The sequence below is a fragment of the Aricia agestis genome, chromosome 13 (assembly GCF_905147365.1).
Source record: "Aricia agestis chromosome 13, ilAriAges1.1, whole genome shotgun sequence".
In the NCBI taxonomy this organism is placed as follows: domain Eukaryota; kingdom Metazoa; phylum Arthropoda; class Insecta; order Lepidoptera; family Lycaenidae; genus Aricia; species Aricia agestis.
Window position 1 is genome coordinate 11458688 of NC_056418.1, and position 27447 is coordinate 11486134.

The 27447-nt window shown below is 37.2% G+C and overlaps 1 protein-coding gene across 2 annotated transcripts in view; it reads left to right on the forward strand.

The window, feature by feature from the left end:
- The first annotated feature begins 7352 nt into the window (after nt 1–7352).
- LOC121733053 (fibronectin type III domain-containing protein 5) overlaps nt 7353–27447 on the forward strand; it is a 171328-nt gene continuing 151233 nt past the window's right edge. For both annotated transcript variants that reach the window (XM_042123152.1, XM_042123153.1), the window contains exon 1: nt 7353–7558. The gene's annotated coding sequence lies outside the window, so the exon portion shown is untranslated. The remainder of the gene's footprint in view (nt 7559–27447) is intronic.

The following is a 27447-nucleotide window of genomic DNA, read 5'->3' on the forward strand; positions in this document are numbered from 1 at the left end:
ATATATATATGTATATATATATATATATATATATATATATATATATATATATATATATATATATATATATATATATATATATATATATATATATATATATATATAGATACACTTTCTCATCTATAACATTATTATTAATGAAAACGGAAAAAGTTTTGTGACTTTCTTCGTGGTATGGACCATAGAACTAAAATATGTTGAAACATCATACTTACGACGTTAGTCTTTATTTAGCTTTATTGTTTACCTAAATGAATTTTTTAGGGCCGCGCCACACCGGAATGGCAGCGGCGAGGCGAGCACTTTTAGTGTCATATGATTTGAAACTTTACCTTAATTATTGTAATACATAGTATCGCTTCAGAAATCGCGGCCGCCAGCGGCCACGAGCGGTCACGGGCGGCCGTAAACTTCTCAAGCGATAAATGTATTATAATAATGAAGATAAAGTTTAAAATCATATGACACTGAAAGTGCTCGCCTCGCCGCTGCCATTCCGGTGTAGCGCGGCCCATAAAGACAAACGTACCTAATAGCTTTCTACCCTCATAATCTGACCCACGTTCATACCTAGACCCTCAGGGCTCATAACACGTAGGTAATGCAGGCTTATCAATGCCCTAATGTCGGTCTAGATTTAGATTCTACGCTGACTATAGTGTATAAACTTTATTCTGTTTTTCTCTGCTACAAAATTCATTTCTCTCGATGCTGCTACTTTTACAGTAAACTCTTTGCAAAGAAGATGTTTACGCACCGTAAAGAATTATGACTTCTTCATGTTACAGCCTACAGTTAACATAACAAAGTTAACAAACCGTGCTGTTTCTAAAAGAACTGAGCTTAATGTTTTCAAGATATTTTGCGACGCATGTCTAATGGGTTCTTTTATTTTGATGTTATAATGTAAGCCGCGTAACATACAGAATGAAGCTTTTACTTAACCACACAAAATGCTTAAGATCATCATTTTGTGAAGAAGGCTCTTTTAAAATATTATATTGCATTATGCGCGATAAAATTATGTAGCATAATTTATGTTCTATAATACAATGATAATACATTTATGCAAAATTTTAAGTAAATCCATGCACTTTTTGAGTTTAGCCCGGACAATACACACAAACAGACGAAAATTTAACCCGGTGACAATGACGCCGGGACATATTGACCCGAGCCAACTGTAGTAGTTAACTCTGAATGAGGAAGTAGAAGACTGATTGTAGATCACGCCCGATTGTTTTTGAATTTCTTGAGATTTTATTTATTATAGTCTAAATAACAATTACTATTTTTGTAACGAAATAAATTAGAAAACATTTAACGCGGGCAAATGCTAGCTGTAAAGTAAAATATTTACTCACTTGAGTCCAGGTAAAAGCGCAGCAAATTTTATCATAGCCCTTCCTGTAGTCAGTAGTGCTGAGTGCATACCATTTTTTCCCTCTATGGCTAAAAATTAGTAAACAAACTTAGAGCCACCTTCGTAGAACTGTTTGTCAAAGTAAACCAGGGTTAAAATATATATCGTTTTACTCCTTTCATAAACGGTTAAGGGATGACATGATATTAAACATAGGAATAACTTTAACTCAGATCTGTGCAAGTGGACTTTAGGCACAGATTACAAAATAGTTACTTTACGTGGTAGAGCCATGCTTCGGTACGAATGGGCCGGCTTGAGCAGAGAAATACCACGGGCTCACAGAAAGACAAGTTTTTAGTCCGGTGTGGAAAAACCGGTGTAAAACAGCGCTTGCGCTGTTTCTCGCCGAGTGAGTGAGTTTACCGGGGGCCCAATTCCCTACCCTTCCCTTCCCTACCCTTCCCTATTCCCTTCCTGACCTCTACCCTGTAATCCTATTCCCTCTTAAAAGGCCGGCAACGCACCTGCAGCTCTTATGATGTTGAATGTGTCCATGGGCGACGGAAGTTGCTTTCCATCAGGTGACCCGTTTGCTCATTTGCCCCCTTATTTCATAAAAAAAGACCCTGGGTCAATTTGACTAACGACAATTACGAGAGATTTTCAAATGGGCTATCCTAAACTCTACTTTAATTACTAAAAAAATTTAAATATAATAAAAACGCCATTGTAAGTCCAGTTGAGACACGTCACATTGCTTGTTTTATTGTAAATAGTCCCTTAACCCTAGAAATAGTAATTGTTATTTAGACTATAATCATCGCCTGGCAGGCCGCGTGCGGTCAGTTTTTTTCAATTATTTCAAAAACACGGTCGCGAGTCAAATTGTGCTTTCGCGCCAACTCCGCATACATCTTGCTGCGAGACGAGCTTGAGACGAAACAGGGTCCAGCGCAGACTCTCCGTTTTCAAAATATAAGCTACTTGATCGCCTGGGAGGCAATCATTAGTATTAACCGTAAGTTTTTTTCGTTCAGAACATGTTTTGTTTTGCGATTTTTACAGCTTGTAGCATGTTTTGATCTACTAAATGCTTATTTTATTTTTAAATAATTCTTAATGAACACCAAATCACCGATATTTACTGAACGGGAATTCGGACATCGAAACTAAGGACCACCTGGAGTCGATCTGTATGACCATGACCATAGCGCAGCAGATCCTTCTTCTGTTCCATTCTGGCTGAAAGAAGACCTACAAAATAAAGTAGTAGATAATTTTGACCCTCGAACCGTAACAGTACCACATCAAAGTAACAAGTAATTCGTCAGGTTCACCAGTTCAGATCGATCGATTGATCTCCAAATAGTAAAAATTTAAAGGCTAACTTCAAATTAGTGTGTAGACAAAAGTATTATGTTACTAAAAGTTAAATATTGTATTTTATAAAGTATGTATATTAAACAGTAATATTAATACCAAAAAAGTAAAACTTTAAGAGAATTTTTTATTCTACAAGACATTTAAAAAACCTACAAGAAAAACTAATGGTAAGCCTAAGTTTTAAGTCTAATTTTAAGACTAATGCTAATTTTAAAGAAGGATTTGGGTTTTAGCTTTTAAAAAGTAAGGGGTTGGCCTTTTAATTTTTGGTGTATCTGTAAAAATGTACTAAATAAATAATATAATAAACAAGTTTTATTACCAAAGTAGCCTCCCAGGCGATCATTAGTGTTAAGCGGTGGAAATTTTATATTAGTACTCTAGGGTTAAAGATTTTAAAGTTTCATCCTATTAATCGCATGTAGGACTAAAAAACTTGTCTAACCCATATTATAAAGTCACCACCGCCCGATAAATTATTAGACGAAATCAATATGTTCAATAATTACCGACTTTCAAGACGACTTAAGCGGGTCAAGAGGGTAACGCATTTAAATTTTTACACTTCTCGACTTTACCGTAATTTTTTTACATTCATTTCCTTTTTCAGACAATGTGCGTTTTTATATTTTTTGGACGTGGCGGTAATATCGTGGACGTCCGCGGTAAAACGATAACGTAGGGAAGTAAAATGTATGGAAATATTATATGAAGACGATTTTCCGTCGACGATAACTTTTTAACGTGAAATTTAGAGGACATCACGACGTCTACACTCTGAACCGCACAAAACGTCCGCGGTGCGTAAAATCAAAAGGGCGTTTAGCGTACCCAATGTTTTATCGTGGAAGTCGGCTTCCAAGCGCACTATTCACTGGAAAGCAAACAAAAAGTCAAAGTCAAATTGCATTCAGTCTTTTTAATAGACAGACAGACAGATAGACATATACCTACAGGCTACACAGTACACACCCATGACCCAGCAATATTGAAAACTTTCGTTCCGACGGACTCGCGGCTGGGCGCTACCCGCTCAACCACTGATCCACAGAGGTCTTATCAGAGAAATCCACGGAGTAGTAGATCAGCTCTAAAAATAAGCATAGCCAGAAATAAACTTTACTCAATTTATTTTCACATCATGACTAATACAGAGCCATCAAAGAAAAAAATAGCCTTTTGCCATCTCATTGCAACACTTTGAGTGTGATAGAGACACAAAACAATATATCAAGTAAAACATCTTGTTTCCCCTTATTCAATTATGTTAATTCAGTCATCTTGAGTAATTGTTATCTTAGGCCACGTCCTTGGAATTTGAATATAAACATCTACGTTAAACTCAATTTAAACTATCTAACAAGACTAACTTACTCAAAGACTGTTTTAAGACTTTAAAACACTACTATGTTTGTATATATAAGTACCGTGTTTGGAAGTCTTGTATTCATAGACATAATGTAAAAGAAATGACATCGTTTAAGATTTAAAAAAAAATGAGTTGTGTAATATCTGCTATATCTAAGACAGTGGTAAATCATCCATAAAAAAGAAACTGAACTCTTTCAGCCACTGAGGTATAAGTACTACATACTAGAGTTGACACCGCAACGCAACGCAATGCAAGTCACAGTCAACTGAAGCTATATAGCCGCAGCCCGCAGCGCACTTACGGCCGTTCCCAATATTTGATCTATCTCTGGTTTTGCCCTACTAGAGTTAGGAATAGCTCACAATTGACATAAAATATATGTCTCTAATGTCTAATAAATTAAGACAGAGAGGTATCTAAATCCTACTTTTTAATTTTATTCGTAGTACCACTATACTTGGCGCACAAGCTCTGAGAGCTATTTCAAAAATGTTGCTAAAAAGAAGCTCAATATTCGAAATTCCAATTCTGGCTATTCTCTACGTATTATTATACTTACATCTTAATTGCATTGAACTCGGCAGGATGATAATGTATCTTGTGATAATAATTATAGTCTTTTACTTCGCATGATAATGTAATGTGCAATACATACAATTTTTACAATATCTGTCGCAAGATAGATTGATACGTTCACACAGTAAAACATTCTTGTAAACAATAGACCCACCTAAAATGAATATTAATTGCTCCAAAACTCTGAAGTCCCAAGTAAACTACTTACGAGAATTAAGGATTTAAGCGCCAAATTATCAAGCGACGCCTTGATAATTTGGCTGCAGCGATATCGATTTCTCTCAACAATGACTAAAGCTAAGAAATTAAAGTTCATTGTCAGTATTCATCAGGTCTTTATATTTGAATTACCCATAGCATAACACGATTGGTCAACTTTTATAACACAGAATAATTAATCAAAAATACCTCTATAAAAACAGGGATTCTAATTTTGCAAACAGAGGAGAGTGATTTAAGCTTCCAAAATTTGTACATAGATTAGTTCAATATACACTATGATTTGCCCATAGCTTTTTAAATTTCGCGACAAAAAACTTACGCCCTTTCCATTTCTCCTTCCTTAATGCGGCGTCACCTTACTGTGTTTTGCACTCGTCCGCTTACTTGATTTCACTTTGTAAGTGGAACCTGCCTGGTTGAATAAATATAATTTACCTACACTTGCATTTAATTAATAAATAGATTGTTTGACTTGCAATCGCAACGTGAGTAGAGTACTGTACAAACTGGAGGACCCTTGAGGAAACTTCGTCTTAGATTAAGTAACGAGTCGTGATTAGTTCTTTGAATGTCAAAGGTGATGAGGGCGGGAGATAATCCTTGATGATTACACTGATTAAACGCTAATAGCCTACATAAGCCGTGAAGACATCCAAATTAATACATGCAAACTGTGAAGAAATGCGTTATTCATTATTAAAAGCGTTTGGCTGATTTTTGAGGTTTTATGACGAAAAATCTATTCAAATTTCAACCCCTTGTTGATCCATTAGGCTTCGCGCATATTGTGACGGGGCGCAGCGGGGAGGGCCGCATTTGTTATACAAGTTCTATGACAAAAAAAAACAAGGCCTTTGATCCATTGTGGATTACACAGTATTTTGAGAGCGGAGTAACCACTCTTCAAATACTGTAGCGCCTGGGATAAGATTTTGAATGTCCGTACTCCTTATAGCGCATTTTCATTGGTCGATAGGGCATGCAGGGTGCGTTTTGGGTTCTGGAACGCATGCCACGATCAATGAAAATGCGCCATTAGTTGTTATCTCGGCTGCAGAAACTCCCCGTATGCTGTATACCGTACGAGTTAACGACTAATGAAAATGCGCCAGTATGGTTGCTCAAGTACATACGGCATTCTCACAACAAAGTCGGCCTAGTCCAGAGGAATGAGCAGGTCAATACGTCTGGGAGCAACCATGTGCAGGTTTCCACACGATGTTTTCCTTCACCGTGCGATCGTCCGTATAATGTACTTGAAATGAACTCCATCCGGGATCGAACCTGCACCCTCTCGAGTGCTAACCAACGGTCTTCCCACTAGGCCATGGACGCTCGGTCGCTTATAAAACTTGTAAGAAAAATGCGGTTCGCTCCGCTGCCCCCCGTCACAATGTTCGCGTACCTTTAAGATGACGTCGGGTAATTCAAAGCGCTATTTTATTAATAAACTCATGCTAAAGCTCAGAAGCCGAGAACTTACGGTTCCTACAAAATTTCATACCTAAAAGTATGAGATTAATTGTTGTAATCTAAAACTACCTTTTTTTTTTAAACAGGCTTTGGCCCACCACACATTCCCATCACTGTATCTCCTGTGTCGCCAGGATCGACAGCGGTATCCAACCACGAAAACCCTTTGATATGATCTCAGGGAGCCCGAGGGACATGCTAAAGCTGTCTCGGGACCCGCAACGAAATTAACCAGAAGAAAATAGGAGGAGTAGGAAGAATTCTAAAACTACCTTCCTAAAATAATTAAAACCTTGTAATTGCGAAACAAATCCAGAAAACAAGTGTTTTACTGAAATCATACCTTCACTTTTTAAGGTTCCGTACCCAAAGGGTAAAAACAGGGCCTTGTTACTAAGACTTCTTTGTCTGTCCGTCTGTCCGTCTCCAGGCTGTATCTCAAGAACCGCTTATGTAGCTAGACTTCTGAAATTTTCACAGATTGTGTATATCTGTTGCTCCATTAACCACAAATACTAAAAACAAAATAAAATAAATATCTGAGGGGGGCTCCCATTTACAACAAACGTGATTTTTTGTCTTTTTTTGCTCGTTATCAATAATGGCAACATGTAGGCCGCACTGAAATTTTCAGAAAGGCTTTAATTATATTATGTGTACTTTAATTAGTAATAATAACATTAAAATAAAATAAAAAATTAAGGGGGACTTCCATATAAAAAACATAATTTTTGGCCCATTTTTGCTCTATAATGGTACCGAACCCTTCGTGAGCGAGTCCGACTCGCACTTGGCTGATTATTAGGATTCCGTATCCAAAGGGTAAAAATGGGACCCTATTGCTATGAATTCTTATATATTTTTTAAAAGAATTAATTTTGAAATTAGAATACGCTGAAGTTATTATACTCTATGGTCCGCTTCGCGCTTCGCCCGGCCGCCTTCAGTGCTTCAGTTGAAGTTCGCTCGCGTCGAGAGTGCACGTCACCGCGCACTTCGCTCCTCACGTAAATTTTTAATTTCGAGTCAAAACGTTCCATTTTTTAAATCCAGCATTTTTTTTGTGTTAGTGGCCAGGACTTGAAGTGCAGTGTACTTACTGTTAAAGGTGTTTCGATTTGAAGGGAAGTGGAATTTCAGGGCGCTCCTAAGAGACTCCTCAGGAGGTAAGCTCACTAATTATAAGTTATGAAAAACGAGATCGATATTATACTTGAGAAATTAACAACGTTTTAATTAATGAGTTGCTGTATACGAATATTAGGTTGTTTATGGGATTTTTTTTTTCTAAAGATTATTCTAGATATCTCTTTATTATTAAGTAAATTATTTACCTGTGGGTCTCTTATAAGAAATTATAATATTATATCACTCAATGACGCCGACGTGCTTATACAAATTATCTATATTTATCTATATTTCCTATATTTATATAATAAAATCGTAGACGTAAAATTTTTTTACATTGAAATTAAACTTGAAAAAACGAGTCAGAGGCATGTTAGAAGAGTAGTAGAACACAATATTTTAACTGTTTTTGAAATTTTTGTTTCTCTGTCTGTTTGTCTGTTTGTACAGGCTAATCCGCTGGACCGATTTCAATGAAATTTGGCATGGTGATTGGTGATACCTTACATCCCTGGTCAACATCTTAGACACTTTTTTTAACCAACTTCCAAAAAAGGAGGAGTTAATGTTTACTTTGCTGTTTGTGGTCAGATTTTTTAAATTCTTTTTTTGTCGTATATATTGTTAACCCGAATTTGATACCATGTTTACAAAAACGGTGACTTGATAATGGTTTTCTCGGGATCGGGAGGTATCGACTGAACTGTAAAGGACAACATTACAGTAATTTTCACTTTTTTCTGCAATAAAATTGGCAGGTTATGTTTTTAAAAACAAACATAATTAAACTAGTGGGTATTTCATAATCTAATTGAAGTATAGCCTCGCATAAAAATGTGATTTGTAATAATGTATTTTTGATTATTATTCTGTATTATGAAATTTACGCTCTAGCAATTAAGGTTCATGAGTTACAACTTACATCCCGTAGGCCGACAGACGACAGATAACAGATTGAATACACAGACGGTCATACGAACAGAAAGACAAACTGACAAACGAACATGTGATAGTCAGACAATATTGACAGCGAAGCAACAGGTTTTTTTTTATGAAATAAGGGGGCAAACGAGCAAACGGGTCACCTGATGGAAAGCAACTTCCGTCGCCCATGGACACTCGCAGCATCAGAAGAGCTGCAGAAGGGTAGAGAAGGGAAGGGAATAGGGGAGGATAGGGAAGGGAATAGGATAGGGGATTGGGCCTCCGGTAAACTCACTCACTCGGCGAAACACAGCGCTAGCGCCGTTTCACGCCGGTTTTCTGTGAGAACGTGGTATTACTCCGGTCGAGCCCGCCCATTCGTGCCAAAGCATGACTCTCCCACGTATATATGCTTGAGGAACCCTAAAGCCATTCCTTAATTTGTGGCTCATTCAGAGATAAGTATTAATTACTTTGATACTTATTTAGTAATTAAAACAATTTAAACAGATTGTAATTAATATTTACAATCTGTTGGTAAATTAAGAGCTTTTACTATAAGGATTTACTCGTACTTTCCTTTTACATCATAAATTAATGTTCTAACTTGTAATGAATTTAAAATATGAGTCACAAAAAAGGTTCTTAGAATTTAATAAAAAATAACATTAATAAGATACTAATAAATATAAGAGTATTATAAGTACTTATTATAGTGTCTCGTCGAGGCAAGAAGCGTAGTCACTTGGACCCAATACCAAATTGTTTAGGGACATTTTGACATAACATTAGTATTTTTTTACATATTAATCTTTTGAGTCATGATGGCGAATTATTATATTATTACGTGAGAGAAAAACTTTGGACTCCTATTGACGAAAAATGCGGAAACGTAGGTGCATGAAATTTCGCACAGTTTAAATATTTTATAATATTATGGAGAAGGAGTGCATCGAGCCAATATTGTTTTAAAATTATGCTTTTATCATACCTTATTTTAATAAATAAAACATTACACACACTACAATGTGCACACTACGATATTTTGAATGACAGGCCTATACACACGAAATATACTCTTTTATTTATGGTTGAAGTCTGTTGTCAAATTAAAAAAAGATTGTTTTTTTTTTATTAAATCTGAAATAGTCAATACTTTAAAAGAAAAAGAAAAAAGTCAATATTTTGATAATAGAATATTAATAGCATTGAAACTTATAATTAAATTTAAGGTCGAATTTCGACCATTGGGTGATCTCTAGTTTTCTTGAGTATGCGGTTTGACCATACATCGTACTATAATAATATTATTTAAAAACTTTTTAACCGTAAGTACTTAAATAAAGACATAAACAACCAATTTGTGAAAAAAGTAATTAGCACATAACCTTTTTGGAGATATCGTCAAAGCAATTTCCGTAGACATATCGTATTAAAAGCCACCCAGGCCAATTCAGCCTTTATCAAGTGGTGATAAAGTTTATATTGCTTAAGCGATAATTTCCTACGTGACGAAGCGGTAACGCCTTTCTAAATATACGAATGGAGTGACCAATGGAGTTATCAGTATGAAAAATGAGTGCCAGTGGACAAGCTGTTTCCGGCTGTTTCCTTAGACTTTATTGCTTTAGGAAAAATACTTGGGACGGTTCTCTTAAAGGCTACAATGTATGAACTCTGGAATGAACTGTCACCAGCAGTATTTCCCGACCAATACCCCCGACCTGCAAACCTTCAAGAAGAGAGCGTATTCCCTCAAAGGCCGGCAAAGCACGTGCAGCTCTTCTAATGATGCGAGTGTCTATGGGCGACGGTGGTTGTTTTGTAGCCAAACGGGTCGTTTGCCCCCTTATTTTATAAAAAAAAATGTATTATTAAACTACAAGAGGTGTAAAAACACCCGGCCTATAACCTGCGTAGAGAGAGACCTGCAGCGTTCGCTAATCAGTGTCTTTCCTATATTCGGGGGCTACTTACCTATGCTTTGTCCACACTGTGCCTTTTTCTGTTCGTCAAGGGCAAGCGTTATAGCGCAGTCAACAGCGAACGTGAGGCATGCCCGCGACGCATGCCCTCTGACCGTATCCAAAACTTTCGCTTTGTTATTAAAAATGACAGTTGGTGTTGCGATCGTTGACGCATTCAATTATTGAATGCGCCAAAACGAAAGTCGAATGAAAGAAGATGACGAAAGTTGAAGACGAAAGCGCATAGTGAGGACATAGCTATTAGAAGAATACACGGTACCACGGAGCAATCAGTTTGAGCGTCAAAAAAATACAGCCGAAAGGTTTAGTGACCCGGGTGTAAAAACACCGGTGTAGCCTTTAAAGGTTAACCCAGACCAATAATCCATATTAATGTTACAAAATATCGAAAGTGTGTCTGTCTGGCTGTTGCCTCTTCACGCCCAAACCGCTTGAAACCGATTTTGCTGCGTATGTAGACACTTTCAGTCCCGGGAAAAGACATAGGGTACTTTTTTCTGGAAGAATTTATTGAACCATAAATTCTTCGCAATGTTGTGGACGTATAATATTATATTAAAGAACGCTGCTGTTTGTCCCTATAATATAATATTATAATATGCTAAGATCTTTAAATTAAAGCCTTGGTGCACTATATATGTTTTCAAATTGTAATTTTCCATCTTTTTAGTAAAAGATGGCCCCGTGCGAGTTTCTTACGCCGGTTGTTCTCGCCGGGTTAGTTCCCGAACCGGTGGTAGGCACCTTAGTATCGACGTTCGGAAATGTTTTTGTTTTTTGATTTCAATTTTTTGATTTTAGTGATTTCAATTTTTTGATTTTGAAAACAACGCAATGGATTTTGATGCTATTTTTAATAGATAGTATAATTGAAGATGAAGGCAAGTATAATTTAAAAGATCATGTTTATTTTAACAGAGTTGCACAGCACAGCCCTATTAAAATTTACATGGTCAGGTCAACAATACAACCCGAACTAAAAAAAAATATATTCACGTTACGGAATTTTTTTAACTGTGATTGAAAAATAACAGAACAGTTATGATACGTTTCATATTTTACAAAACTGAATGTAACATGTTTCAATTTCGAAAATCAAATAAAAATGGAAATGTTCAGAATAGCAATTATTTTTTAACATGTTGGCATTTAATAAAACTTTTCGCACCTTTTACTAACTGGGAAACATTATTTGAACAGGATACAGAAGTTGCGAAAACAACAATTTCAGTACCAAAGCAATCAGCTATTTTATTAAATTGCTTCTAGCTCAATTTGTTCTCGATAATATTTCTAGAACAAAAATTTTTTCCAAATTGAAATGATTAAAAGCAACATTTATATTAGTTTTTCTTTCACGCTATTCATAATTGAGATATATTAATATGTCTTTACTAACGTGCTACGTCAGCTACGTGTTCTTGCAGTGCTACGTACTTGCACTGTGTTATGCAACGCTAGATATTGTACGAAATTAAAAAGTGTATGATCTGTAAGTAGCATTGCAATAAAGCTGAAGCACCCCGGGGGTATGTGTGACTGCCGGTAAGAGCGCCGGGCTTACCCACTAAAATCACCTTTTTTTATGAAATAAGGGGGCAAACGAGCAAACGGGTCACTTGATGGATAGCAACTTCCGTCGCCCGTGGACACTCCCAGCATCAGAAGAGCTGCAGGTGCGTTGCCGGCCTTTTAAGAGGGAATAGGGTAATAGGGGAGGGTAGGGAAGGGAATAGGCTAGGGGGTTGGGCCTCCGGTAAACTCACTCACTCGGCGAAACACAGCGCAAGCACTGTTTCACGCCGGTTTTCTGCGAGAACGTGGTATTTCTCCGGTCGAGCCGGCCCATTTATGCCGAAGCATGGCTCTCCCATGGTTCGCCTTCAGCCGTATAAAGGAGGGATATCCTGGATCTAACAAATACAGGACTTCCTCCACGACCGGCCGGTCTACCTCAGAAGGGACCGGACTTCCACCAAAGTTAGGGAACGCTTCGGTAAACTGAAGCGTTCGCCTCGGCGCCGGGATTGGCTAAGCCGGGGAGGTTCCCATCCTTTCCCGGAGCCCCGTTAGACGAGACTTAGGAGGTTCGCATAGCGTCGCCTCCGCACTCCTGTCCGGCGGAGCGGCAGAGAGGTGAGATCGTCCTCTCTGTTACGCTTCGCGGCCTCTTTCTGCGACACAACAATTTCGCAGAAAGACACCGCCGCCTGCCAGCACTGCAATAAAGCGTAGCACTGTTCAGTAGCAGTGCTACGAGTCACTGACTCTGCTATGCGATTCTAAAGTGCAGCAAATTCAGCACACACTACGCTGCTCGTAGCACACACAACGCTGCTCGTAGCACACACAACGCTGCTCGTAGCACACACAACGCTGCTCGTAGCACACACAACGCTGCTCGTAGCACACACTACTTCTTTCTGCAGTGGTATTTGGCATTACGCAGTATACTTGACGTTCACTGCTACGTACAGTGATGCGTAGCAGTGAACGTGACATGTAAGAAGTACTACGCGTAACTTTCACTGCTTCGCGGCTTCGCATATATAATATATAAAAGTGTTGCGTAGCTTCATTGCTACGTTAGTACTCGTATGTGTGTGAGCAGTGCTACGCGTTTTTACAGTGCTACGCGTCACTGACTGTGCTACGCAACTCTGAAGTATATGTCGCAGGGAAAAGAAGATATCAGGGATATCCCGAAATCCCTAGGGATATCACGAAATCGCGGTAGATACCGAATATTCTTGTTGCTTACGTCTTCTTACTAAACAAATCTAATCTAATAATATCTTTGTTTAGTAAGAAGACGTAAGAAACAAGAATATTCGGTATCTACCGCGATTTCGTGATATCCCTAGGGATTTCGGGATATCCCTGATATCTTCTTTTCCCTGCGACATATATAGGGCTACGGTTTATAAGTAGGTAATGCTACGCCTTTTCACTGCTACTAACAATAATTTGCAGTACAGAGTGCTACACTTTGCAGCGTTATGACCTATGAGTAACTAGGTGCTATGCTTACCTGCGAGCAGTGCTACGCGTAGCCATACGCTTCGTAACACCTGATTTATTTTCCTAATCATCATAATTTCTACAGACTAAAGGCCTGTTTCACCACTTCCTGATAAGGCTATCCACCAATTAACTTGACAGATCAAGTATGTAGAATCTGTCAAAAAAGTTGTGAATAGCCTATTAGGCACTTTATCAGAAAAAGGTGAAACAGGCCCTAAGTATAATATTATGTATCTTAGTTATATTCTATTTTTACCACTATGTTATGGCAAGTCATTTCACAAATATCATGCCTATTACAAGTTTATTAGCAGCGTTCTGTGGAATCAAGTGACGTGTAGCCGTTTCTCATTAGCGAGGGCATGACGGCACGCAACGTAATAAATACTGTATTATCGCAACGTAAAGGTTATAATCATCGTATATAAATCCTTTCACGGTGCTTCGGCTCGAGCAAATCGGCGATATACCTTCTCTCCTTCCCACTCATGATATCATTGTTTAGTGATATAAATAGAAAGCCTTCTCCTTCCTACTTCTCTAACTTTAATTCTGATTAATTTCGTTGTGGATCCCAGTACAGTTTTAGCATGTCCCTTGGGCTTCAAGAGAGCTTATCAAAGAGCTTTCGTGGTTGGTTACCGTCGTCGATCTTGGGTTGCAGAAATTGCAGTCATAGGTAAAATTAGCCCGGTTTAAAAAAATATATAGAGCCAAGCTTAGAATGTTGAAAACAGTGATACAAAAATCCATCCTGAATCATATTCAAGAACGCATTTTTGTGGGTTAAATAGTATCCTGTTCATTTCAAATCTCAACAAGCGTACAAGAGTGACAGAAGGACTTCTGCATTAAGAATTAGTATATATTTTCTTACATTTGTTCCAAAATCAGCGTAAATCGAAATTTAAAAGAGAGTTTGTTTTTGTTTATTAAAAATAAATTCCGGGTTTCCGGCTTTTCAATAGCGTTAACTGGGAAACCCGATCTATATTTCGAGTCGTATAATGTTATCATGGATCACGTTTTTTCCTTGTTCACATGGATTTGTAAAATATTTTATTGTGTAGTCTGAATACGCTGTCAGAATATAATATTTAAATCGAAAGAATCTTATATACTTAAGTTATTTAAACGAGAAAATTTGACTATGAGTCCTAGGAAAAGAAAATATGTTATATCTTTAAACGAGCAATTCTCGTATACAGTGTGTAACAAAAATAAGTGATAATACTTTAGGGTGTGTACGTGTTCCTTCTAGACAGTTCACTGTGAAAGTAGCAGCTCTGAAAGACGAAAATTTTTTTTCACTTTTGTATGGGCAAGGGCCTGAGCGTCACGAATTTCCCCATACAAAAGTGAAAAAAAAAATGGTTTTTCAGCGCTGCTACTTTCACAGTGAACTCTGTACAAGGAACACGTACACACCCTAAAGTATTATCACTTATTTTTGTTACACCCTGTATATATATATATATATATATATATATATATATATATATATATATATATATATATATATATATATATATATATATATATATATATATATATATATATATATAGCAATTGAATATAATACTCTGAAACACACAATGGTATAGATTACTTATTATTCCGATACATGATAATTATAACAGCAAGTAGGTATACGAGTAGAATCTTCTATATTTTATAGTTCAATTCACTGCGCGATATTAATACATGTAATAAATTACAGTAATTTGCAAACTTGAAACTGTAAACTTAGTTGAGTGGGCAAGTTGAGTTGTAAACCTAAATGCGGCGTTTGAAGGGTTAATTATTATGAGGTTGAAATTATAGAGCCAGTCCACACCAACATGCGATTTTTAAAACTTTTTTTATTTATTTTATATTGAAGAATATAACCCAACGGTAAACATTTTTCACTTCGCAATATAACGTGGCCTCTGTCCTTATCGTAATCACAATAGACATAATCGTGGTCTACTCTGTGTCCGAATTTGATTAGAATTTTCGACCATTTTACCATTGATAAAACGTATGCGTTTCAATTCACACAAAGTGATCGCAACGACTGCTGACGTAGATCAACTACGAATATTCACTTGAACGTGTAATATACGTAGTTTTCCACAATTTAACAACGTTGTTGAGTGATTTTCTGTATTCCTTCTAAGGTATTACGCGAAAGCTGTACATAATATTTTATTTTAAACTTAAGGGTTTCTTCTTTAGCCGGTGGATCGGCAACTTTTTAGGTGGTATTTACAGCATTCGTAAGTAATTATAGTTATTATTACGTTGTAACGATAAGCCCGGCTTGTTTCTTTCGTTGTTAATTAACTTAATTGCTTTCACTAGTGGGCAAATTACTTTGAGGCGAAACTGAAACCGACATATTATTATCTTGAGTAAACTTTGATTTTGCTGAAGATAATATTATTGTGGTTCTTAGAGGACAGTTTTTTTACATGCGTTTTATAGAATTTCATAATGTCAAGTAGTCACTTAAGAGGATACCACAGCGGCTAGAGAAATGAAAAAAAAGTACGTGTAATATCTAAAGTTGTCTCCCTTACCTCAAGCCTATACCGCAGAACGCGATAGAGACAACTGCAGAAAATCCAGAAAATCAACGATTCGTTGTCCCCTGATTCCTTCTCCAAAACTTAACCGATTTAAGTACTTTTTTCGTTAAATATTAAAAAAAGGCTTGAGCTGTGTTCCTATGTTTTGCTTTTTTTGTATAATCTATCCAAATCTGTTTTCTGGACGTTTGAACACAGTGGAAAATCTGGCCATTTTTTTGGGTTTTTGAACGTTCATAATATCTTATTTAATAATTAAATTATGAAAAAAAAGAAAACATAGGGACATTGTATTAGTGGCCGTAGATATTCAGGAAAAAAATTATAACTCTACTAGCATTACCCAGGGAGGAAACAGGGGACAACGTTTGTATGGAAAAAATGGCGGTGTGGACTCCTCTTAATAAATTAGGTTATTAATAAAATTATTCGTTACGTTCCTGCATGTAACATGTAGGTATGTAATTTTAACCTGATTTTGGTCCCACGGTAGTCGGCGCCAACGAAATGTATGAAATATCAATTATTATCAGCGCAGAACGGTTATTCAAAAATGCTTTCTAGATTTTCAGACATTTCGGGCAATTAGCGCCGACGGTCGTGCGGTCAGCATAAGACTAAAATCAGCCTTGCCCCACTCAGAGACGAATATTAATAGCTAAGCGTGTTCACACACGCGCCGCAGCGGCAGCGGAACCGTCTGCGCCACTGCGGCGGCGCTGCTGCATACTCATCCTTGTATTTCTATGGGCCCTTTTCACACGGCGCCGCGGCGGCGGCGACTCTTTGCCGCGGCGGCGGCGAGCGGTGCCGCTGTTTTCAACAAACATACTAGACTAGACGGACCCATGATCGCGCCGCAGTGCGCGCGGCGACGAAAAACGCTGCCGCTGCGGCGCTGTGTGTAAACAGCCTAACTGTAATTAAGGTGACGCCGCGTTAAAGTAAAAAAACGTGTTGGATATGTTTTAGATTGCTTGTTTTCTATGAGCGGCCCGGCCTCTCATAGAAAACAAGAAATGGAACAGCATTAAATAGAAATGGCGTAAGCGACAAAATGGTTTTTGACAAGTAATTTAAAAATCATAAATATGTTTCATATAAGCTATGGGCATATTAAAGTGTATGCTTGAACCAATCTATGTACAAATTTTGGAAGCTTAAAATCACTCTCCTCTGTTGGCAAAATTAGAATCCCTTTTTTTACAGTGGTCTTTTTGAATAATTATTCTGTGTTATAAAAGTTGACCAAATGTGTTATGCCCATATTACCCATAGGTAATTCAAAGACAAAGGCATGATGAATACTGACAATGTACTTTAATTTCTTAGCTTTAGTAATTGCTGAGAAAAATCGATATCGCCACAGCCAAATTATCAAGGCGTCGCCTTAAATGAAGATTTTGAAATAGAGTAAGAGCTAGGCGAGAGCCAGACTATAAAATGACGAAAGTCTCTCACTGGCTCTTGGACCACCACACATTATCTGTCAAACTCTTCATTCAATTGAAGATCATCATTGTATATTATGTCTCGGCAGTTGCTGTTATATCTTTTGCTTTACCCTCTTGACATTATTTATAGACGTAGCACAAATAACAAAGCTGATAGAGAATCTGCTAATCCGTTTATCGAAACAAAGAGAGGGTAAAGGATTGTTAAGAGCAGCTTAAGATTAAGTCAGAGTTAAGTATATGTTTAACCCATTTTATTTTATCTAATGACCTATCAAAATTTATCTCCGCTAAGACTTGGCTCGCAGCCAAAAGCAACAGGATGACCACAGAGTAGAAAAACCGGCCAAATGCGAGTTGAACCTGCCCATGAATGGTTCCGCAGGAGCCATAAGGTTTATTTTTATGAAATTAAAAGTTTTTGATTTATTTTACCACTTTGGAAGAGTCTCTCTCGCAAACTATTCAGGTTAGAAAAAAAATAATACTGGTAACCTCAATATGATTTTTAAAGACCTATCCATAGATACACCACACGTTTAGGTTAGATGAAAAACATTTTTTTTTGTTTCAGTTGTACTATCAGAGAAGGTGATTCCTATACAAATCGGGGACCTAAGTAGTTTGGTTGCGTTACGTCAAACCCAGCTGACAGATCACAATTAACATTGAATTGACATATTCGACCAAATAACGTTGGTCTGTCGATTGCATAGGAATCAACTTCCTCGATGGTACCTATGGGGATCCCTAAATTATTTTATAATTTTTCATTTTTACATCAAAATCTTAATGCGGTTCACAGACTACATCTACGTACCAAATTTCAATAGTATAGCTCTAGTATAGCATAGCTATAGTATAGCATAGCTATAGTTCAATAGTATAGTATAGCTATAGTTTCGGAGAAAAGTGGCTGTGACATACGGACGGACAGACAGACAGACATGACGAATCTATAAGGGTTCCGTTTTTTGCCATTTGGCTACGGAACCCTAAAAATATACAATAGGATATATTAATGCAGCACCAGCGCATACAGTAAGCAAAAAATTTTGTTCGACGTTTGACAACGTTTCTGTCAATATTCTGATATGACGTGTGCAACATGTCGGATTATTGACTGTATGTTCTAGAAGCGCCCTCTGCTTCGACCTTTGCGTAATATTGCATGTTTCGTACAAAAAAGACCTTATATCTTAAACAGCTTAAACTAAAATTACAGGCATACTTAGTATGCTTACAGTCGTAACGCCTCCGTGGTCTAGTGGTATAGAGCGCAGCTTTTGACTCGGAGGTCGTGGGTTCGATTCCCGCGTTGGAAACATGTTATTTTCAAGTTTGGTTAGGACAACGCAGGCTGATCACCTGATTGTCTGACAAGTAAGATGATCCATGCGTCGGATGGGCATGTAAAAAGTCAGTACTTCGCCTGATCTCTCGCCAGTCGTGTCGGTCTTCTGTCCCACTGGGTTATGAGAGTAAAGGAATAGAGAGTGCTCTTGTGTACTGCGCACACACTTGGGCACTATAAAATTACTCCTGCCTAGCTGGTCTGGTTTCAATGAAACCGGCCACCGTCACCGAAACTGGTGTGGGAGCTATATATGGAAGTATGGATAAGCAAGCAAGTAAATAAAATTGTTAGATTTCACGACTGTAATAATTTACAGTCGTGAAATCTAACAATTTTATTTACTTGCTTGCTTATCCATACTTCCATATCCATACTGTCTAATATTATAAATGCTAAAGTGTGTCTGTCTGTCTGTTACCTCTTCACGCCCAAACCGCTGAATTGATTTGGCTGAAAGGTCGGTCGGATGTCCTTTCCCGGGACTTTAAGTCCCGGGAAAGGACATAGAATACTTTTGATCCCGGAAAAAATGTACGGTTTCCGCCCGATAAACGAGTTTGACGCAACAGTGTTGCGGGCGTCATCTAGTACTCCATAATATGCAATAAATTAATTTTTATTCAGCGTTATCTTCCATATATCTTGATAGCTATTTAATAATATAATGCAGTATTCAACAAGTATTCAAGTTACTAATCTACATTCTACATAATTAATTTAGAGTGGTTCATGTTCATGCTTTTGCATATTTATGTTATGTATAAGCTGCGCTGTCTAATAGACTTAAAAGCGCTCCAGGAACATCTTATTATATAATCAGGAAGTTAGTTAACAAGTCAAGATGTACGTACATAATATACTTACTAAATAAAGCTCTCTCTCCATGAATAAGCATAAGAAGGGAAGGTATAAATGTAATATCAATAAATGAATAAACTTATAAGCTGTACAATAATTGTTGTATGAAAACAAAACACGTCTTCATAAATTTGATTTAATTTTGAGTGCCCAATTTTTTCAAGTAAAAACTTCTTTAGCGGTGTTTTCACCATTCGGGATAGGTAAAAATGTCAAACTCGCTTCTGAACACGTGACATGATCGAAAATTCGTAAGACGGAGGGTGAAAAGACCGCCGAACTCTTTTTAGCGCGCGGTCTAGTATGAAGATGGTCTGTACAATTATATTACTTACTAGCTGTCCCGGAAAACGTTTCTTTGCCATATAAAGTATTTCGCCCGTATTATTTTATTGAAGTGACTAAATAAGGATGTCAACATGGCAACGTCCATCGCTATCGCACAATGGTCGCCGTCAGTCTCGAGTTGTAATAATTTACTATTATTTATTCAACAAATGCACTTATCAATATAAAAAGTACCTAGTAGCCGATTCTCAAAATTAATATGCATATAAAATTTGGTAAAAATCAGTAGGTAAAGCCGTTTCGGAGGAGTACGGTGACTAACATCACAACACGAGAATTTTAAATATAAGATAATGTGATATTACATCCTTTTATGTAGCTCGTACACGCGTACGTCGTACAATCCATACTTACTTACTATTTTTTTTATTTACTTTATTATTAGGCATCATATTACTAATTACAGACAGTATGTCTGTCTGTCTGTCTGTCCGTCTGTCTGTCTGTTTATTACCTCTTCACGCCCAAACCGCTGAACCGATTTTGCTGTTTGGTGTGAGTTCCGGAAAAGGACATAGAATACTTTTTATCCCGGAAAAATGTACGGTTCCCACGTGATAAACGAAGTTGCGGCCTTTCTATTTTTTTTTAATCTAGTCTATTTTAAAATGCACTAGGTTTTTCCACACAAAAACTTTTTATTCAGAGAATAATCTAGATTTCTGAATGATTGTAGACATTTTACAAGAAGCTTATTTCAGTGTTTATTAGTTTTAGTAAGTATTTAAATTAGTATACGTGGGAGAGCCATGCTTCGGCACAAATGGGCCGGCTCGACCGGATAAATACCACGTTCTCACAGAAAACCGGCGTGAAACAGCGCTTGCGCTGTGTTTCGCCGAGTGAGTGAGTTTACCTGAGGCCCAATCCCCTAACCCCTACCCTATTCCCTTCCCTACCCTCAACTATTCCCTTCCCTTCCCAACCCTCCCCTATTACCCTATTCCCTCTTAAAAGGCCGGCAACGCACTTGCAGCTCTTCTGATGCTGCGAGTGTCCATGGGCGACGGAAGTTGCTTTCCATCAGGTGACCCGTTTGCTCGTTTGCCCCCTTATTTCATAACAAAAAAAAAAGATTTTTAAACTTTTAAATAAGTCTCTATTGTTCTGAAAATACCAACCAGTTTTATTTGAGTTTAATCCCTAATATATTATCTATAACTGTGAAGGTGTGTCTGTCTGTCAGTTTATCAGTCTGTTACCACTTTACGCCCAAACAAATGAACTGATTTTGCTGAAATTCGGTATGGATATACTTTGAGTCCCGAGAAAGGACATAGGATAGGTAAGTACTTTTTATCTTGAAAAAATGTACGGTTCCCTCGCGATAAATGAATTTACAGCAACGGTGTTGCGAAAGTCTTCTAGTTTACTTATGTTCAAACAAAAAATTGTAAACCTTTAACAACAATTTATAACTTCAAATGCATATAAACTTTGACGCCTCCGTGGTCTAGTGGTTAGAGCGTCGCTCTCGACTTCGGAGGTCGTGGGTTCGAATCCCGCGTTGGAAACATGTTATTTCCAAGTTTGGTTAGGACAATGCAGGCTGATCACCTGATTGTCTGACAAGTAAGATGATTGATGCGTCGGATGGGCATGTAAAAAGTCGGTCCTGCGCCTGATCTCTCGCCAGTCGTGTCGGTCTTCCGTCCCACTGGGTTATGAGAGTAAAGGAATAGAGAGTGCTCTTGTGTACTGCGCACACACTTGGGCACTATAAAATTACTCCTGCGTACCTGGTCTGGTTTCAATTAAACCGGCCACCGTCACCGAAACCGGTGTGGGGAGTATTATTATTATAAACTTTGACTTGAAGTAAAATTAACTAAAACAAAATAACTTCAAAGGTAAGGTGAGATCCAAACAGTCATTATCCCGACTGGGGATCGCTTAACGAAAACTTACCGCTTCGAATAACGTTGTAATTTCTACTTACTGTAAAAACGTTTGCACATCATACGATACGATAAATCGGTAAATCCCTTTGCGTCTTGAGCGTTTTTATACGCTACAATATACTACAAAGAATTCGCTATCTATCCGGCTATCTGTCCATCTGTCTGCCCATCTGTCTGTCCATCAATCTATGAGTCTGTCTGCAGGCTATATGAATGCGATATTCGATATATCGTAACGCGTAGCATGTAAACCCGCTCAGGTCTTTCTGTAAGGTTTACTCACAAAGTATTTATTGTACTCCGGTGACTTCAGAAAATCCATTTATATTCGACTATTTGCTACAAAATAATTTAATATGTCTGAAAGTATCTAAAGTATTTAAACTTATATGCGCTTATATCTCTAAACTGTTTACGCTTATGTTGCTTAACCGAATTTCATGAATATTTAATATGATGATACCCAAAGTCCCGGAAAAGAAAGTTTAGGTTAGGGTTAGGTTAAATTCTGCCCCCGAAATATTATAAACTAGATGACGCCCGCAACTCCGTTGCGCCAAAATTTGTTTATCGCACGGGAACCGTACATTTTTCAGGGATTGAAACTATCCCATGTCCTTTCCCGGGACTCAAACTATCTCCATGCCAAATTTCACCAAAATCGGTTCAGCGGTTTGAGCGTGAAGAGGTAACAGACAGACAGACAGACACACTTTCGCATTTATAATATTAGTATGGAAAAAGTATTTCGCTAGTTATACTACATCTGACTAATTATGACTACGTTGACATAATACACCTAAAACTCTAGTATTCTAGTTGCATATTCTAATCGCGTTTCTGTCGATTCGTCAAAGATTTTCTGGTTTTCCGTGGAAAATTTTGAGTGGATGTTTACACAAAGATACCTTAATTACTGCGAATAATGAGACTCATCTTGATGGGAAGTCACGTTTCGAGGGTTTACGAAGTGGCGTTAGAGGGAAAACATTGACGACGAAAATGTTGAAGAGAAAGAGGGAGTGGGGAGTTCAAAGAACGCAAGCCAAATTTTTACTAAATATTGAGGTACTACGTAAAATAGTCATGCAATAGCCACCAATTATAAATAGAAATAAGAATTTGAGATAAGTTTCCCTCATTATGGAGAATTAAATGATTTAATTATTTTTAAATATATAACTCATAGGTGACTGACTGACATAGTGATCTATCAATGCAAAGCCTAAACCACTGGACGCATCGAGCTGAAATTTGGCATGCAGGTATATGTTATGACGTAGGTATCCGGTAAGAAAGGATTTTGATCAATTATACCCCAAAGGCATAAAATATGGGATGAAAGTTTGTATCAAACTTTGTCAATTTTAAACCGATCGGGATGAGACTTTAATACCTAATTTATATTAATACTTCTTAACGCGAGCAATGCCGCGGGCGAAAGCTAGTTAAATGATAATTGTTTTATCTTTCAAAAACAAAATAGGCTAAGCCGTTTTGGAGGAGATACACACGCAAATGTATAATTTTGTAGTTGTACCTATTGAAGAAACTGTGCAATTTAATAAAATGAAAGCATTAGATTGAATGCCGTCAATAAATGAATTCTATTCAGATATATTCAGTTCATACAATTTCTGAAGTATCTTCCTATCGATTCGATTGAGATTTGATTGGTTTGATTAGAATTTGCAACTCGTACGAAGTTCACTCGAAACACGAGTGGGAATCACTTGGAGTGAAGTTTGTCAGAGAAAATATCATTAGTCAATCGAGGAGGCTGATGTTTCCGGCATCGTACAATGATTGTAAAGTTCGTTAGATTATGTTGTACACTGATGACTCGTGAACTTGGTATTCCTTCCTAAATCTTCCCCGGACTTCTACGAATATACCAAAACTAAAATCAGCCAAATTGGTTCAGCCGTTCTGTTGTTCAAAATAGTTTTTATAATAGATGACGGTTTGGTGCAAAAAAGAAAAGAAAAATATAATCTGTTACTTTGTAACCAATACTTTTGGTAATTTTAAAATTGATTTTGTGTTTTAAATATGTCAGTTTTCTACTGTGACACATGAAAACATAACAACTAAAACTACAAGCTAGATATGCAAAATATTGTCTTTTTTCATCGCTGAAAACCGCATCAATATCAGTTTTGCACTTTTGGAGATACGTGGGCAAAAAAAAAAACTTTAACGCGGCGTCATCTTAATAGATTTATCGCCGGGTTAGTTCCTGAACCGGTGGAAAGTCAACACGTAGGACTCTCAAAGCTTTTGCAGCAAATTTAATCAGAAATAAAGAAATATACTTACATTTAATTTTATCTAAAAATGGCGGATGAAAAAGTAAAAGCGAAATGTACAGCTGTCAGTTTACTCATTACACAAATTATTTTGTTTTGTCCGGCTTCCGTGGATTAAGGTTACAAAAATATTTAGGTTAACATCTTATATCTTATTACGGATTACGAAATTTAAATAGTATTTTGTCTGTCATGATTGCGTACTGTTTGTACAAAAAGTTTCGTCATTTTTAACTGTGATGTTATTTGAGGATTGCCCAGAAATTAAATTAGCTTGCATAGGTAGAGTTTTTTCAAATCGGTCGTTTCCATGTTATGAATAACCAAGTACAAAAATTCATAGGCCTATTGGTTTTTCCTGTTCTTAGGGGCTTAGGTTTTAAATGGACCTTACGGACCACATTGATTACATAAAAATCTTTGAGATTAATTAATAAAGATTACCTTCTCTTGCTCATACTACCCGAAATATGCTTTTTTAAATTTAATAATTGCAACAATAACTTTGTAAGTGTCAGTTTGTATATATTTGGTAAATAACAACAACACTATCTTTATTATTAACAATAAAAAATACTACATTATCTTTTGCAAAGAAAAGCCTCGGTCTGCATAAAACATTTTTTATTCGCCGCGTAATGTGGATTTCGTTGCCTCTTTTGAAGGTGAGAAGGTGTGGTAAAACATTAAACTTAATATTATTATATAAGCTACAGTTTTATATCACGATTCAGTTAAAAGCGCTTGTTTAATGTATATTATATCACAAATGAAAGTTTTTATACAAGCAATCGTCACAATTATTCTGTTTCGGTAATGGTAGTGAAAATTTTTTCGTTTAAAATATAACAGTCGCTTGTTTCCTCAAAACCTGTTCAATGAATTTCTTATCCTTAAAAAAATCATTATTCTCTGTATTTACAAGCTTTCTCTAAAATTCTCGTTAATAATAATAAATAAACAGCTTGTTTAGGTTCTAGTACGATAGTACCTAAATAGTCTTAGATTTTCTGTGTTATTGCAACAGTATCGTACGGTTTTAGAGCGATATATTTTCCTTATTTTCCTATTAATCGTGGAGAATTAGGCGTGTGAACGCACGGCCTTGCCTCAGAAAAAACGGGAGCCAAAGGAAATCGATACATTTACATATTTAATTGGGCACTATTTGTAAACTTTGACCCCGTCGATCGATACATATTACATTGGTCATAAAAAATTATGGACGTGTCATTGTCTCCGACAATACGACAGCTAAATGCCTACAATTTTGTCGCTGTTCTAGACTTAATGATAGGATGAATAAGCGTTTAAGACACTGTAAAAATGTAAAGGAATGAATCATACTTTTAAGGAAATTTTATGTGGGTGGTTTTATACACGTTATACTTTGTGTCGAACTTGGAAACGTAGACGTGCCCTCTACATGTTTGTGTTACCTCGTATTGGTCTATCATGAGCCATATACACTTTGGAAGTTAATATACAGTTGGATAATATACATAAAACTACTTTTCAGTAAACATAGTCTTGTCTATTTCAGAGCCTTTATAACAACAACATAGTCTTACATCTTGTCTATTTCAGAGTCTTTCATTATAACGGGAAACATTTAGTTGTTGCATATGGATCAAAGAATTTCTTTGATCTATAATACTGGTCAGTTTTCAGTATTCTAAATGTTAATATAGTTTCTCGTTTCTCTGTATCAACACAGAAGCTGGCTGCTGGAGTGCAAACAGCTCATAGTATACAAATATTTGGGACATTAGCTTGATATACAATTATACATCATAGTCCTGACTTATATTTCGTAATGTTATTGTATATCTTGAACTTTATAGGTGCTAAGACGCCAATCTCTTCCTAATAATAGTATTTATAGGTATATCAACTTAAAAACGTCTTGGCAGAGATAAATGCTATCTTTGGGTCTTTATACACTTTAGAGAGATATAGAGTCAGTTATAGTGTATAAGTGATAATACTTTAGGGTTTGTATATAGGGATAAGGCAACCTATCCCTATATACTATATAGGTACTGTAATATAGATTTCACTGTTTTTTTATGAAAAAAAAAAGTGCAAATGGGTCACCTGATGGAAAGCAACTTCCGTCGCCCATGGACACTCGCAGCACCAGAAGAGATGCAGGTGCATTGCGGGCCTTTTAAGAGGGAATAGGGTAATAGGGGAGGGTAGGGAAGGTAATAGGGGAGGGTAGGGAAAGGGTAGGGATTGGGCCTCCGGTAAACTCACTCACTCGGCAAAATACAGCGCAAGCGCTGTTTCACGCCGGTTTTCTGTAAGCCCGTGGTATTTCTCCAGTCGAGCCGGCCCATTCGTACCGAAGCAAGGGTCTCCCACGTCAAAACGCTGTGAAAGTAGCAGCGCTGAAAGAGTATATTTTTTAAGTTTTGTATGGAATAGCACTTAGTTTTTGTTACACCTTGTATAAAGGCGCGAACGCAATGAACTCTTCACTTCTTTGGCTCTTTTATTGCTGACGTCCCGAACTTGACTACAAATTTGAGTCAAATCGTATATCTCGAGTAAGTAACAATGTCGTATCTTAGTCGGTTACATTTTCGTTAAAAAGCAAAAAAAAATAACGTCTACATACAGCATACTTTTAAGTAAAAGGGTAAAAGACCAAGCATGGTGGTAAAAACAATATATTTGATTATTAATACGGGGTGGATGATGTAGGTCGTCTAACTGATTGGTATTGATCGTTAAACGATCGCCTACTACGAGTTATGACGCGCTCGTGCGTGAGGAGTCAACCGTGCCGATGACTAATACCACAAAAGTACCTCTATACAGTGTGTAACAAAAATAAGTGATAATATTTAAGGGTGTGTACATGTTCCTTGTAGAGTTCACAGTGAAAGTAGCAGTGCTGAAAGACGGATTTTTTTTTCACTTTTGTATCCAGGGCAGGGCGTCACGAGTTTCCCCACACAAAAGTGAAAAAAAATGTTGGTCTTTCAGCGCTGCTACTTTCTCAGTGAATTCTCTTTTTTTTATTAAATAAGGGGGCAAACGAGCAAACGGGTCACCTGATGGAAAGCAACTTCCGCCGCCCATGGACACTCGCAGCATCAGAAGAGCTGCAATTGCGTTGCCGGCCTTTTAAGAGGGAATAGGGTAATAGGGGAGGGTAGGGAAGGGAAGGGAATAGGGGAGGG